Consider the following 12,164-nt stretch of genomic DNA (forward strand, 5'->3'; position numbering starts at 1 on the left):
TCAACTGGCATTTGAATTTAGTGGGTTGGAGGGGGGCAGTCTTGTAGGACAGAATCTTTAACCCGTGGAATCTGATGCTAACTCTGGATAGATAGTCAGAATTGAGTCACATTGAAGGACACCTAGCTAGTGTCTGAAGCATTGTTTGTTGTCTGTATGGGGACCCCCACAATTGGAAATTGGTAGCAGAATTCTATTAACTATACAGCCGTAGTAATCAAGATAGTGTTATATTGGCACAAAGACAGGCATATAAAGCAATGGAACAGAGTTGAGGATCTAGAAATGCATTCTCATATTTATGGTTAGTTCGTTTTCAAGGTGTTGAAGGAGAGTAAGTCTCTTCAACTAATAGTGCTTGGACATTTCGATATCTGCATGCATTGTATAAATTTTGACCCTTACCACACATCAAACACAAAAATTAACTCGAAATGGATCATAGACCTAAATGTAAGGTCCAAATGTAAGGAAAATAAAAAAACAAGCCACTAACTGGAATAAATTATTTACAGGCCATACATCTGGTAAAGAACTAGTATCCAGAATATATAAAGAACTATTAGTCAATAATAATATAAATAAGCTGATTAAAAATTGAACACCCAAAGAATACAAAAACACTAATTCAAAGGAATACATGCATCCCTATGCATAAACATTATACAACAGTGTTATTTACAATAGCCAAGATACAGAGGCAGCCCAAAGGTCCATCCATTGATGAATGGGTAATGAAGATGTGAGATACACATACATATTAGTGGATATATATATGTATATATAATGGGATATTATTAAGTCATGAAAAAGAATGAAATCTTGGCATTTGTAACAATATGGATGGAGCCAGAAAATATGCTAAATGAAATAAGTCAGTCAGAGAAAGAGAGATAGCATATGATTTCACTCATAGGTGAAATTTAAGAACAAAAAAAATGAGCATAGGAGGAAAAAACAGAGACAAGTCAATAAACAGACTCTTAATTATAGAGAACAAGCCGATATTTACCAGAGGAGAGGATAGGTGATAGATTAAGAAGTGCACTTGTGATGAGCACCAGGTGATGTATGTAAGTGTTGAATCACTATATTGTACACTGAAACTAATATTACACTGTATGTTAACCAACTGGAATTAAAATAAAAAATGGACAAAAGATTTGAATCACCATTTTACCAAAGAAGATATATGAATGCCTATTATGCTTATGAAAAGATTAGTATTTCAACAATTTAGTCATCAGGTGGAAAACTACAACCAAATGAGATTCCACACTGAGATACAATTATAGCATGGCTACTATAAGAAAAAACATTGTATAAAGAGAAGAGCATTGTCAAGGAGAAACTAGAACCCTCATACATACTTTGGAAGACAATTTGACACTCTCTTATAAATCATTAAACATAAATTTAAAATAGAGTTTAGCCATCCCACTCCTGTGAATCTACCCAAGATGAAGAAAAACACAAGTTCACACAAAGACATATAAATGACTGTTCATGGCTTCAATATTTATAATAGCCTCCAAACTGGAAAGAACATAAATGTCTACCAACTGATGGTGGGAAAAACAAACTTTGGTAATCTATACTATGGAGTACTTACTATTCAGCAATTACAAGGAACAAACAACTGATACATGCTATCACATGGATGAACACCAAAGGCATTATGCTAAGTTAATGAAATCAGACACAAAAGACCGTGTAATGTACAATTTCATTTATATGATACACCTAGGGGTGCCTGGGTGGCTCAGTCGGTTGGGCGTCCGACTTCGGCTCAGGTCGTGATCTCGCGGTCTGTGAGTTTGAGCCCTGGTTGGTCTCTGTGCTGATGGATCAGGGCCTGGAGCCTGTTTCAGATTCTGTGTCTCCCTCTCTCTCTGACCCTCCCCTGTTCGTGCTCTGTCTCTCTCTGTCTCAAAAATAAATAAACATTAAAAAAAATTTTTATATGATACATCTAAAAAGGGCTAAAAATAACTGATCAGTGGATGGCTAGAACTAGGGCTGGGAGTGGAGATTAGAACAAGGAAAATTTTGGAATAATGGAAATGTCCTAAAACTTAATTTTGGTGATAGTTGCACAACTCCATAATCTTACTAAAATCGTTGAACTATTGAATTGTATATGTAATAAAGTGGGTGAGGAATGGTGAAGGTAAAGATTTAGGTTGTCAAAATGTTCCTTCTGAGAAAGCAGTTGCATTACCACCATTCTCTTATGCTTCCTATCATTAAAAACAGTAGGTTTTTTGAGGGTGGTGGTGGTGGTGGTTAAAGTAATTCTGGGCACAGAAATGAGTAGATAGAATCCTTGAGGATATATAATTTCCTCAGAGTACTAATGGTACCTCACAACCTCCTTTGTCTCCAACAGGAGCCCTCCTGCTCCCTGCTGCATTTTCCAGGATCCTATAACTAGTTTGACATGGGACTTTTCAAGACTATGTCCAATTTTTCAGATCTTGTCTTCTCTATTTAGAAGGGGATGGGCAGCATACTACAGACCTAATTCATTCTTGGTCATCAGATAGGGGATTTAGAGATTGTACACCCTTATACTTGTCAAGAACATTGAGATGACTCAGTCTGAGTCCTTCACTTTTTGGAGGCGTGAACTAGGGTCTGAAACTGATGACTGCTTTAACCAAAGCCTGGTAGAGAATTAGAGGCAGTGTTAGAACCCAGAACTCCTGAATATGAGGCCAGGGTGCTGTGTGCTGCAGAGCACTTGAGTTTGTAGCAGCCAATAGAGAAATGAGGCTCAGAGTCTTTGCCACAATGAGCAAGTGATTCTGAGGCTGATGGTTCTGGTGAAATTTGTAGACCTTCAGGATCCAGAGCCCAGCTCCATTACTGCATTACCGGGGAATGAGAATGAAGGTGGGGTAGGAGTGTGGTTAAGAGGATGTGTGTGTGTGTGTGTGTGTGTGTGTGTGTGTGTGTGTAATCACAAGATCTAGCCTTGCTTTGTGGTAGTAAGATCCATCCACTCTCATCTGTTCAAACTTTGCAGATGCAGGGTCTCAATAGAGATGAGGAAACTGAGGATAGGAAGGTTTAGGTATTCAGTGGGGTCATGGAGCTAGTACTTGGTTGTATTTGCAAAGGCAAGTACTAGGTCTCACTGTGTTTTGTATGACACCTCCTCTTTTTTTTTTTCTTGAAAGGGTTTGATCTCTTGTTCTTTTCTTTTTTAATATTATGAGATATAAAATATATGCAGAAAAGTACTGAAACCACATGTAGAGTTAACTAGTGATTATGATCATGTAAGCAACATGCAGGCCAAGAAGCAGTTGGGGTCAGAACCCCACAACTGTGCACTTCTCACATTATTATACCCTTTCTCAGCGCCCCTAGTAATTACTCATCTGACTTGTGATAATAATCTCTTCCTCATCTGTGTTTGCAACTGCTGTGATAAAAGGATTGCTTCTCAATTCTGGTCTCATCTTCCCTCTTGAGGCCATGTTTCTGAGACCCTCTCTGCCAGTGCAGGCCACAGACCTTGGTGGCTTCTGGTCCCTGTGGGAGTTCTTGGAGCTGATTCTGTCTGGCTGTACCAATGAGCTCTTCTTGTTTGCTCACACATTTGCTCTATGAACATTCATGCACACTTGTGTGTGTGTGTGTGTGTGTGTGTGTGTGTAAATTTAAGATTACATTTCTCTGGGATAAATGTCTAAATAGTGAATTGCATGTTAATTAAACAAACAAAAAAGACTGCCATACTTGTTTTCCAAAGTAGCTATACTATTTTACATTCCCACCAGCAATGATTGAATTCAGTTTCTCTGCATCCTCACCAGCATTTGGTGTTAATCACTATTACTTATTTTATCCATTCTGATTTTGGTTTTAATATGCATTTTCCTAGCGGCCAAAGCTGTTAATCATCCTTTCATGTCTTTATTTGCCATCTGCATGTTCTCTTTAAGGAAATGTCTGTTCATGTCTTTTGTTCATCTTCCTATTGTATTGGTTGTTTTTTTAACTGTTGAATTTTTAGATTTTTAAAAAATGTATTCAAGATATAAGTCCTTGGTTGGACATGTGGTTTGCAGTGGTAAACTTCTGAGGTCATGCATATGGGATTTTCTTCCTCTTTTTCAGGGGCAGATTCTGGAGTCAAGGCTAGCTGTGGCTGGGAAAGCTGAGTCTTGGCAGTCGCAGGGTGCCCAGGCTCAGGGGACCTATTCCCCCCTTTCTCGCACCTCCTCCCCAGCCCAAAGGGTGCAGGGGAAAGTTAGTGCCATTTCTATCCCTATTTCTGAAAACAAGATGCAGAATATAATGTCCTGGACTGGGGTCTCTGACTCTTGGGGGTCTTGGGAGATGGCCTCCATCACAGAGAAGCCTGGATTCTAGTCTACCTGAGGGGTTCTGTGTTCTGGCCAGCCTCTCCGCCTGCACCTCACTTTCCTTCCCCAGGCACAGGGTGATCAGACAGCCTGCCTGTCATAGCTGAGGAGAGGAAATCTCTTGGGAAAGTATTCTGTAACCAGAGAGCATGCTGTCAATGGTAATGCCTGAGAGGGCAGCTCCTAGGATCTCTCCAAAACCCTAACTGGAACGCCTGATGCCACCCTCGTTTCACTCCCTGAATTCTCTGAGGGGAAGGATGGTTGAGGGGTTGCAGCCTGAGGGGCAGGAGGAGGGGGGAGAAGCTGGCAGCGTTGGAAGAAATAAGAGAGATGAACAGGGCGGGAAGGAGCGGTGACTTGCAAGCGCTGGGCCAAGACCCCCTTGCGGAGCCCACACATGGTGGGTCTCATCCCAGCGCCCTGGGTCCCGCTGCTGCGTTGTATGAAACAGGATAAAACGTACCCCACACAGCTGGTTCCCAGCCTGGTGCCCCTAACCCCGCCTCTCTTTGATCCGTTTGTGCTTCGCTGTACCCCACCCCCATCCCTCATTCTCATCCTACTCGGACTGGGCAGCCAGTTCCTCAGCTCGGTTCTTGGCTTCTAAAGCCACGAGTCACTAAATCACTTGTGGCGTTTTCACAAGGAGGTCTGAGGTTCCCAAGTCACCATTCCTTGGCTCCTGCCTGGAGGGCCTTTCACTGGCAGAATCCACGGCCTCAATAAGCTCCCTAAAGGGCTCTGCTGTCCTGGTGCGACACCGGGAAGGCCTTTTCTGCTCTAGGACAGGCTTTGGGGGACTGGCAGGACGGTCAGCACGCCAGCCCCCCTGCTGAGCTTCACTAGTCTCCAATGTGTCACCTACTGTGGGCACTTTGGCCCCCTTGGAGACGGTTGTCTTGGCGTCCGGTGGTCGGCCTCAGGGAGGGGATAGTCTGCAGGGTCTCAGTTATCCGGAGAGCGGAGGGGACACCAGGCCTGAGGGACAAGCTGCACAAAAGCCAGGAGGCCCATCGTCCTCCACTAACTCGTTTCCTGGCACCGGTTTATTGGCATGCTGACCTCGGTAGGGGCCAGCAGGAGAACGTGTCTTTTTCTTGGTATACTTCTCTCCAAAAACAGCATCAGCCCTCAGCTTCCTGGGCCTCAAGGGAGGCCTCTCCTTTGGGGAAGCTAAAAAGCCTCTTGGGCTCTGTCCTCAGCTGAAGCTGCTGAGACCCCTGTCTGGTGGAGCTGTGGTTACCTGGAGGTCAGAAATGGGGGGCGGAGTTAGGGGTGGGGGCAGAAAAAGAAAGGAAAACAAACACCCCCCAAACAAACAAAACCCTCAATTCCCCAAATCCCTGCTCCTCCAATTCCATTTATATAACCCATCTTTTAGCAATTGATAAAACAACTAAACAAAATATCAATAAAGACAGAGAACCTGAAAAAAACCCAATAACAAACTATCAACCACCTTGATCTAATTGTCATTTATAGACCATTACCTCACAGCAATTGAAGAATAAAACTTTTCAAGTGCATGCAGTAGATAGGTAATATACTGTGCTAGAAAACAAGTCTCAATAAATTAAAAAGGATAGAGATCATACAGAATGTATTCTCTGAATATAATGTAATTAAATTAGAAATTAATACCAATCGAATATATAGGAAGGCCCAAATATCTGGAAATCAACACACCTCTATATAGTTCATAGGTTGAAGACAAAATTACAAGGGAAATATAAAAATATTTAGAATTAAAAATTTCAACAATACAACTTATTAACATTTGTAGAATGCAGTTAAAAGAGTCACTTGAGGAAAACTTAAAGCTTTGGATGTTTAGATTAGAAAAGAAGAAAGACCTCGGGGCACCTGGGTGGCTCAGTCAGTTGAGTATCTGACTTCGGTTCAGGTCATGGTCTCACGGTTCATAGCTTGGAGCCCCAAGTAGGGCTTTGTACTAACAGTGTGGAGCCTGCTTCAGATTCTCTGTGACCCCCTCTCCCTGGCCCTTCCCTGTGGGTGTTCTCTCTCTCTCTCTCTCAAAAATAAATAAACATTAAAAAATACTAAAAAAAAAAAAAGAAAACCCTAAAAGCAGTAACATGAATTTCACCTTAAGAAACTAGAAAGAGTAAAATTAATCCAAAGGATGAAAGGAAGGAAATAACAAAAAAAAATCAACTAAATAAAAAACAGACAGCAACAGTGACAATTAACAAAGGCAAAACTTTGTTCTTTGTTGACTTGACAAACCTTTAGGTAGACTAATCAAGAAAAAAAAGTGGGGTTCTGGGTGGCTCAGTCGGTTAAGCTTTTGACTCTTGATTTCCCCCCAGGTCATGGATTCTGAGTCCGTCTCCCTGGGCTGGCTCTGTGCTAACAGCACAGAGCCTGCTTGGGATTTTCTCTCTTGCTCTCTCTCTGCCTCTTCCAGCCTCTCAAAATAAATAAATAAACATATAAAAAAGACTCAACATTGTAAAGATGACAGTTCTCCCCAAATTGATCTATAGATTGAACAAAATCCCAAAACAAAATTTGAGGATAACTTTTGGTAAACATTGGTTAGCTGATTTTAAAATTTATATGAAAACATTAAAGACCCAGAACAACTAAAGCAATTCTTAAAAAGGCAAATAAAGTTAGAGAACTTATTTTCAGCTAAAAAAGCTGAGATGATTTGTTGTGTTTATGACCACTTCTATACAGTTATACATACTATCTACTTGTACAATTTCTGTTGATTTTCTTCCTGTTATCCATCAAAGAAATGCATATGTAACCACTTTGGGAAAGGACAGGAGAATGGGTGAGGGAAACTAGAAAATCAACTAGCCTCTGCAAGGCACAGAAGGAAATGCTATTTTAGAGCAGATTCTAGGCTAAAGCTGAGACCACACAGAGATGGAGGCCTCAGGCCAGCAGAAGAGGAACTGTGGCTCCATCGGAGATAAATGTAGAATCAGACTGAGCAGCAGGCCTTGGAAAGTGGTTTAGGGCAAAGTCTAAGGGAAAGAAATCCAAGCAAAGCTGGGTCTCCAAGATCAGTTTCAAAGAGAAATTGCCTTTCAATTATTTCTGGAGGTCTTTCTCCCTACCTTCATTCCCCAAAACCTCTTATTCCAAAATGATCCAGAAAGCAGTGGCCCTGGATGAGGGTAAACTGTCCTAGAGACCCAGACAAATTCAACCTCTCCATCAGAACCCCTTAAACTGTATGAAAGGTTCTCTGATCCCTGCCTTGTTCCCATTCTTAGGGACAGCGCTACAGACACTGTCCCAGTCAAAAAGGAGGTCCAGGGAGGCTGCTCCGTGGTCCCCAGGTACCTAGGTGAAGAAGCATGCCCTCCTGGTTCTCCAGGGATCTATGTGGGGGATCCAGGCAGTACCCTTCAGGTAGGTCTAGAAGCGCACCACCGAGCAGGCTGCCTTCCCTTTCGAGTAGTCCAGCCTCTACTCCAGAGCTCAGGTCCCTGTTGAGGAAGATGCAATGTGCATAGGGGTAGGAGGCAGCTCACAACTGCGCAAAGGCTTCGGTTGGGGCATGCACAGGACGGTATGAGACCCTGGCCCCAGCCCCGCAGCATCCCCTTTCCAAGACAGTAGTTAGCCAGATCAGGGGTCATTCACAGTTCTCTTCTATGTGGGGCCAGTGGTGTCCCAGGAATACAACTGTGTGCATTATCCATGCCTTTGAAGTACCCAGGCTTTGCGAATCTGGGCTGGGGATAGGGTGGTGTCGAAGTACCTCAAGAAGTGGGACCCTCTGAGGTAGGCAGGTCTCGTGTGTGTGTGTGTGTGTGTGTGTGTGTGTGTGTGTTGGGGTGGTAGGGAAGGTGACGAGGATCAGAGAAGGCAGGTGAGCAAGGGGGCAGGAAGGAGAAGAGATCCAAAGGGATATACCTTTTTTCCTTCCTCCTCAAAGGCAGTTTCACTCCAGATCCCACACTCACTCTCCTGGGTCTCTGTCGGAATTAGCATCCCTGAGAGGAACAGGTGGAGATTTTGGACCACAGTGATCTGGTGCCTCAGGACTTCGGAGTCGGGGAACTCTGGCTACCTGTCTGCTCCTCTGTAAAAATAAACTCCATCTAGTTGGCTTCTCTAGAACAGGATACCCAGTGGAAACAGATATTGACAAGTGTCATGGGTCTCCAGGCATGAAAGAGGTTGTGAAATTGAAAAGTGAAACTTCTGAAAAAAACAAACATAAAACTAACCCTTGTGTGAATGGGGATTCCCAGATGCCTCCTTCCACATTTGGCCACACTACACCACCACAGTTATTTTCTGCATCCCAGAGGTTACCCTCAGTGCTGGACCCCTGAGATCAAAGTTGCAGACATTGGTACCTTTCTCTGAGCCCTCTTCTCTGCGACATAGGGAACCCTTGCCCATTGTCTCAAGACCAAGTCCTGCCCCGAAACACTCAGAAGGAGGAAGAAAGAAGACATAGTGATATTAGCTTGACTCTCAGCTTACTTTTCTTCTTCATTTTCTAGAATCTCTGCCCTGAACTGGGCAGGGAAAAGGACTCAGAGACTCTTGACTCAAGATTCTCCTCAGTCTTTCCTATTCCCTTCTGGAAAAATATCTTTCTTCAAAGAGCTCAAGGACAGATAATAAGCACCTCTGGACAATGGAAGGTGGCAGGATGGAGGCTCTCTCTTTAGTTCAGGAGACAACCGATGGCTGCATCGGGTCAGATAGTGATTCTCTTACAGTTTTTGTTGTTGTTTGTTAACTTCTGTTTTGAGAACTATACCCCGCAAAGAGCCAGGAGCCCAAGGTAGTTTCCATGAGGATTTTGGCCACTTCTCATATGCCAAAGTGTCCTGCAAGCTTCGCATAATGCACCTGAGTTCACTCCATCAAGGAATATATTTGTGTGACTTTGGGATTGAAGTGGATTACAATTGTTTGTATATCATATCCAGGGATAATAGCACAATGTGGATCATATGTGTATCAGTCAATGTAGACAGTCCCTCAGGAAGCAGAATTTATTTACAAAGTTTAACAAGCAGTGTGTGGGGCGCCTGGGTGGCTCGGTCGGTTAAGCGTCCGACTTCGGCTCAGGTCATGATCTCATGGTCCGTGAGTTTGAGCTCCGCGTTGGGCTCTGTGCTGACTGCTCAGAGCCTGGAGCCTGTTTCAGATTCTGTGTCTCCCTCTCTCTCTGCCCCTCCCCTGTTCATGCTCTGTCTCTGTCTGTCTCAAAAATAAATAAACGTTTAAAAAAAATTAAAAAAAAAACAAGCAGTGTGTACAAATATTAATCAATACATGTTTTAATCTATGTTACAAATGTTTAAAAATGCCTTAACTAGTTTCAATGTATCGTCTTTACAGATATGTGTTTTTATAATATATTTATTGATATATAACTCACATACCATACAATTTTTCCACCTAAATCATACAATTAAATCGTTTTTAGTACATTCATAACATTTTAATATTTATTTATTTGTTTAAAAGTTTATTTTTGAGACAGAGAGAGAGCATGAGCGGGGGGGGCTGCTGCAGAGAGAGAGGGAGAGAGAGAATCCTAAGATTCTCTGACAGAATAGAGCCCAGTGCAGTGTTCCATCACATGAACTGTGAGTTCATGACCTGTGCTGAAACCAAGAGTTGGACGCTTAACCAATTGAGCCATCCAGGCACCCCAATATTTATTATTTTAAGACAAGCTCTATGCTGAATGTGGGGCTTGAACTCATGACCCTGAGATCAAAAGTCACACGCTCTACTGCCTGAGTCAGCCAGGGACCCCTGTTCATTGCGTTTTGCAATCATCGCTACCATCAATTTAGAACATTTTCATCAGCCCCAAAGAAACCCCTGTATACATTAGCAGTCACTTCTCTCTCCCATTTAGCCCCAAATCTCCCAGCCCTAAGTAACCAATAGTCTATTTTCTGTCTCTATGTATTTAACTATTTTGGATATTTCACATAAATGGAATCATGCAATGATTTGTTTATTTTATTCATTTGATGGACAACTGGGTTATTTCTACCATTTGTCTATTAAGGAATAATGCTGTTGTGAATATTTGTGCACAAGTTTTTGTGTGGATGTATGTGTTTACTTCTCTCAGATATATACCTGTGAATGGAATTGCTTGGTCATATTACTCTGTTTAAAGTTTTTTAAAAAAAATATTTTTTCTGGGGCACCTGGGTGGCTCAGTCGGTTAAATGACTTCAGCTCAGGTCATTATCTCGCAGTTCACGAGTTTGAGCTCCACGTTGGGCTCTGTGCTGACAGCTCAGAGCCTGGAGCCTGCTTCGGATTCTGTGTTTCTCTCTCTCTGCCCCTTCCCTGCTTGTGCTCTGTCTCTGTCTCTTTCTCTCTCAGAAATAAGTAAATATTGAAAAACATTTTTTTTCTGATTTAAAATATGTGGTAAGATACAGATGACATAAATTTACCATTTTAAGTGAAAATTCAGTAGTATTAAATACATTCATAATGTGCAACCATCACCATCATTGATCTCCATAACTCATTTTATTATGTAAAACTGAAACTCTTTACTCATCAAACAGTAATTCCCCATTCCCCCATCCCCTGGCAACCACCATTCTACTTTCTATGATTTTGACTACTTTATGTACCTCATATTAAGTGGAATCATAGAATATTTGTCCTTTTGTGGGTTGCCTTATTTCACTTAGCATAATATGCTCAATGTTCATTTATGTTACAGCACATGTCATAATTTCCTTCCTTTCTAAGGCTGAATATCCTTTTGTATGTAGATTGCATTTTGCCTATCCATTCATCTGTCAATGGATACTAGGATTGCTTCCATGTTTTAGCTGTAATGCTGAATAATGCTGCTGTGAACATTGGTGTACAAATATCTGTCTTTGAGACTCTGGTTTTAGTTCTTTTGGTATATACCCAGAAGTGGAATTACTGTATCATATTCTACCTTTAATTTTTCAAGGAAACACCATACCACTGTTTCCCACAGTGGCTGTTCCATTTTACATTCTCACCAGTAGTGATCAAGGGTTCTAATTTCTCCACATCCTGGCCAGAACTCTTTTTTTGTTTGTTTTGTGTGTTTTTTTTTTTTTTTTTTACAATAAATATTATTTATTTATTTTTTTGTTTTTTGTTTTTTTTTTTGGTTTTATTTTTTTTTTTATATGAAGTTTATTGACAAATTGGTTTCCATACAACACCCAGTGCTCATCCCAAAAGGTGCCAACTCATCTTTGACAAAGCAGGAAAGAACATCCAATGGAAAAAAGACAGCCTCTTTAACAAATGGTGCTGGGAGAACTGGACAGCAACATGCAGAAGGTTGAAACTAGACCACTTTCTCACACCATTTACAAAAATAAACTCAAAATGGATAAAGGACCTAAATGTGAGACAGGAAACCATCAGAACCTTAGAGGAGAAAGCAGGAAAAGACCTCTCTGACCTCAGCCGTAGCAATCTCTTACTCGACACATCCCCAAAGGCAAGGGAATTAAAAGCAAAAGTGAATTACTGGGACCTTATGAAGATAAAAAGCTTCTGCACAGCAAAGGAAACAACCAACAAAACTAAAAGGCAACCAACGGAATGGGAAAAGATATTTGCAAATGACATATCGGACAAAGGGCTAGTATCTAAAATCTATAAAGAGCTCACCAAACTCCACACCCGAAAAACAAATAACCCAGTGAAGAAATGGGCAGAAAACATGTTTTGTGTTTTTTAATAGCAACCACCCTAATAGGTGTGAAGTGAGATCTCATTGTAGTTTTTTTTTTTTTTTTAATTTTT

Source organism: Lynx rufus, unplaced genomic scaffold (genome assembly GCF_022079265.1).
Source record: "Lynx rufus isolate CCGP_SWC_20201006 ecotype Redwood Valley unplaced genomic scaffold, mLynRuf1.p SCAF_6, whole genome shotgun sequence".
Classification (NCBI taxonomy): domain Eukaryota; kingdom Metazoa; phylum Chordata; class Mammalia; order Carnivora; family Felidae; genus Lynx; species Lynx rufus.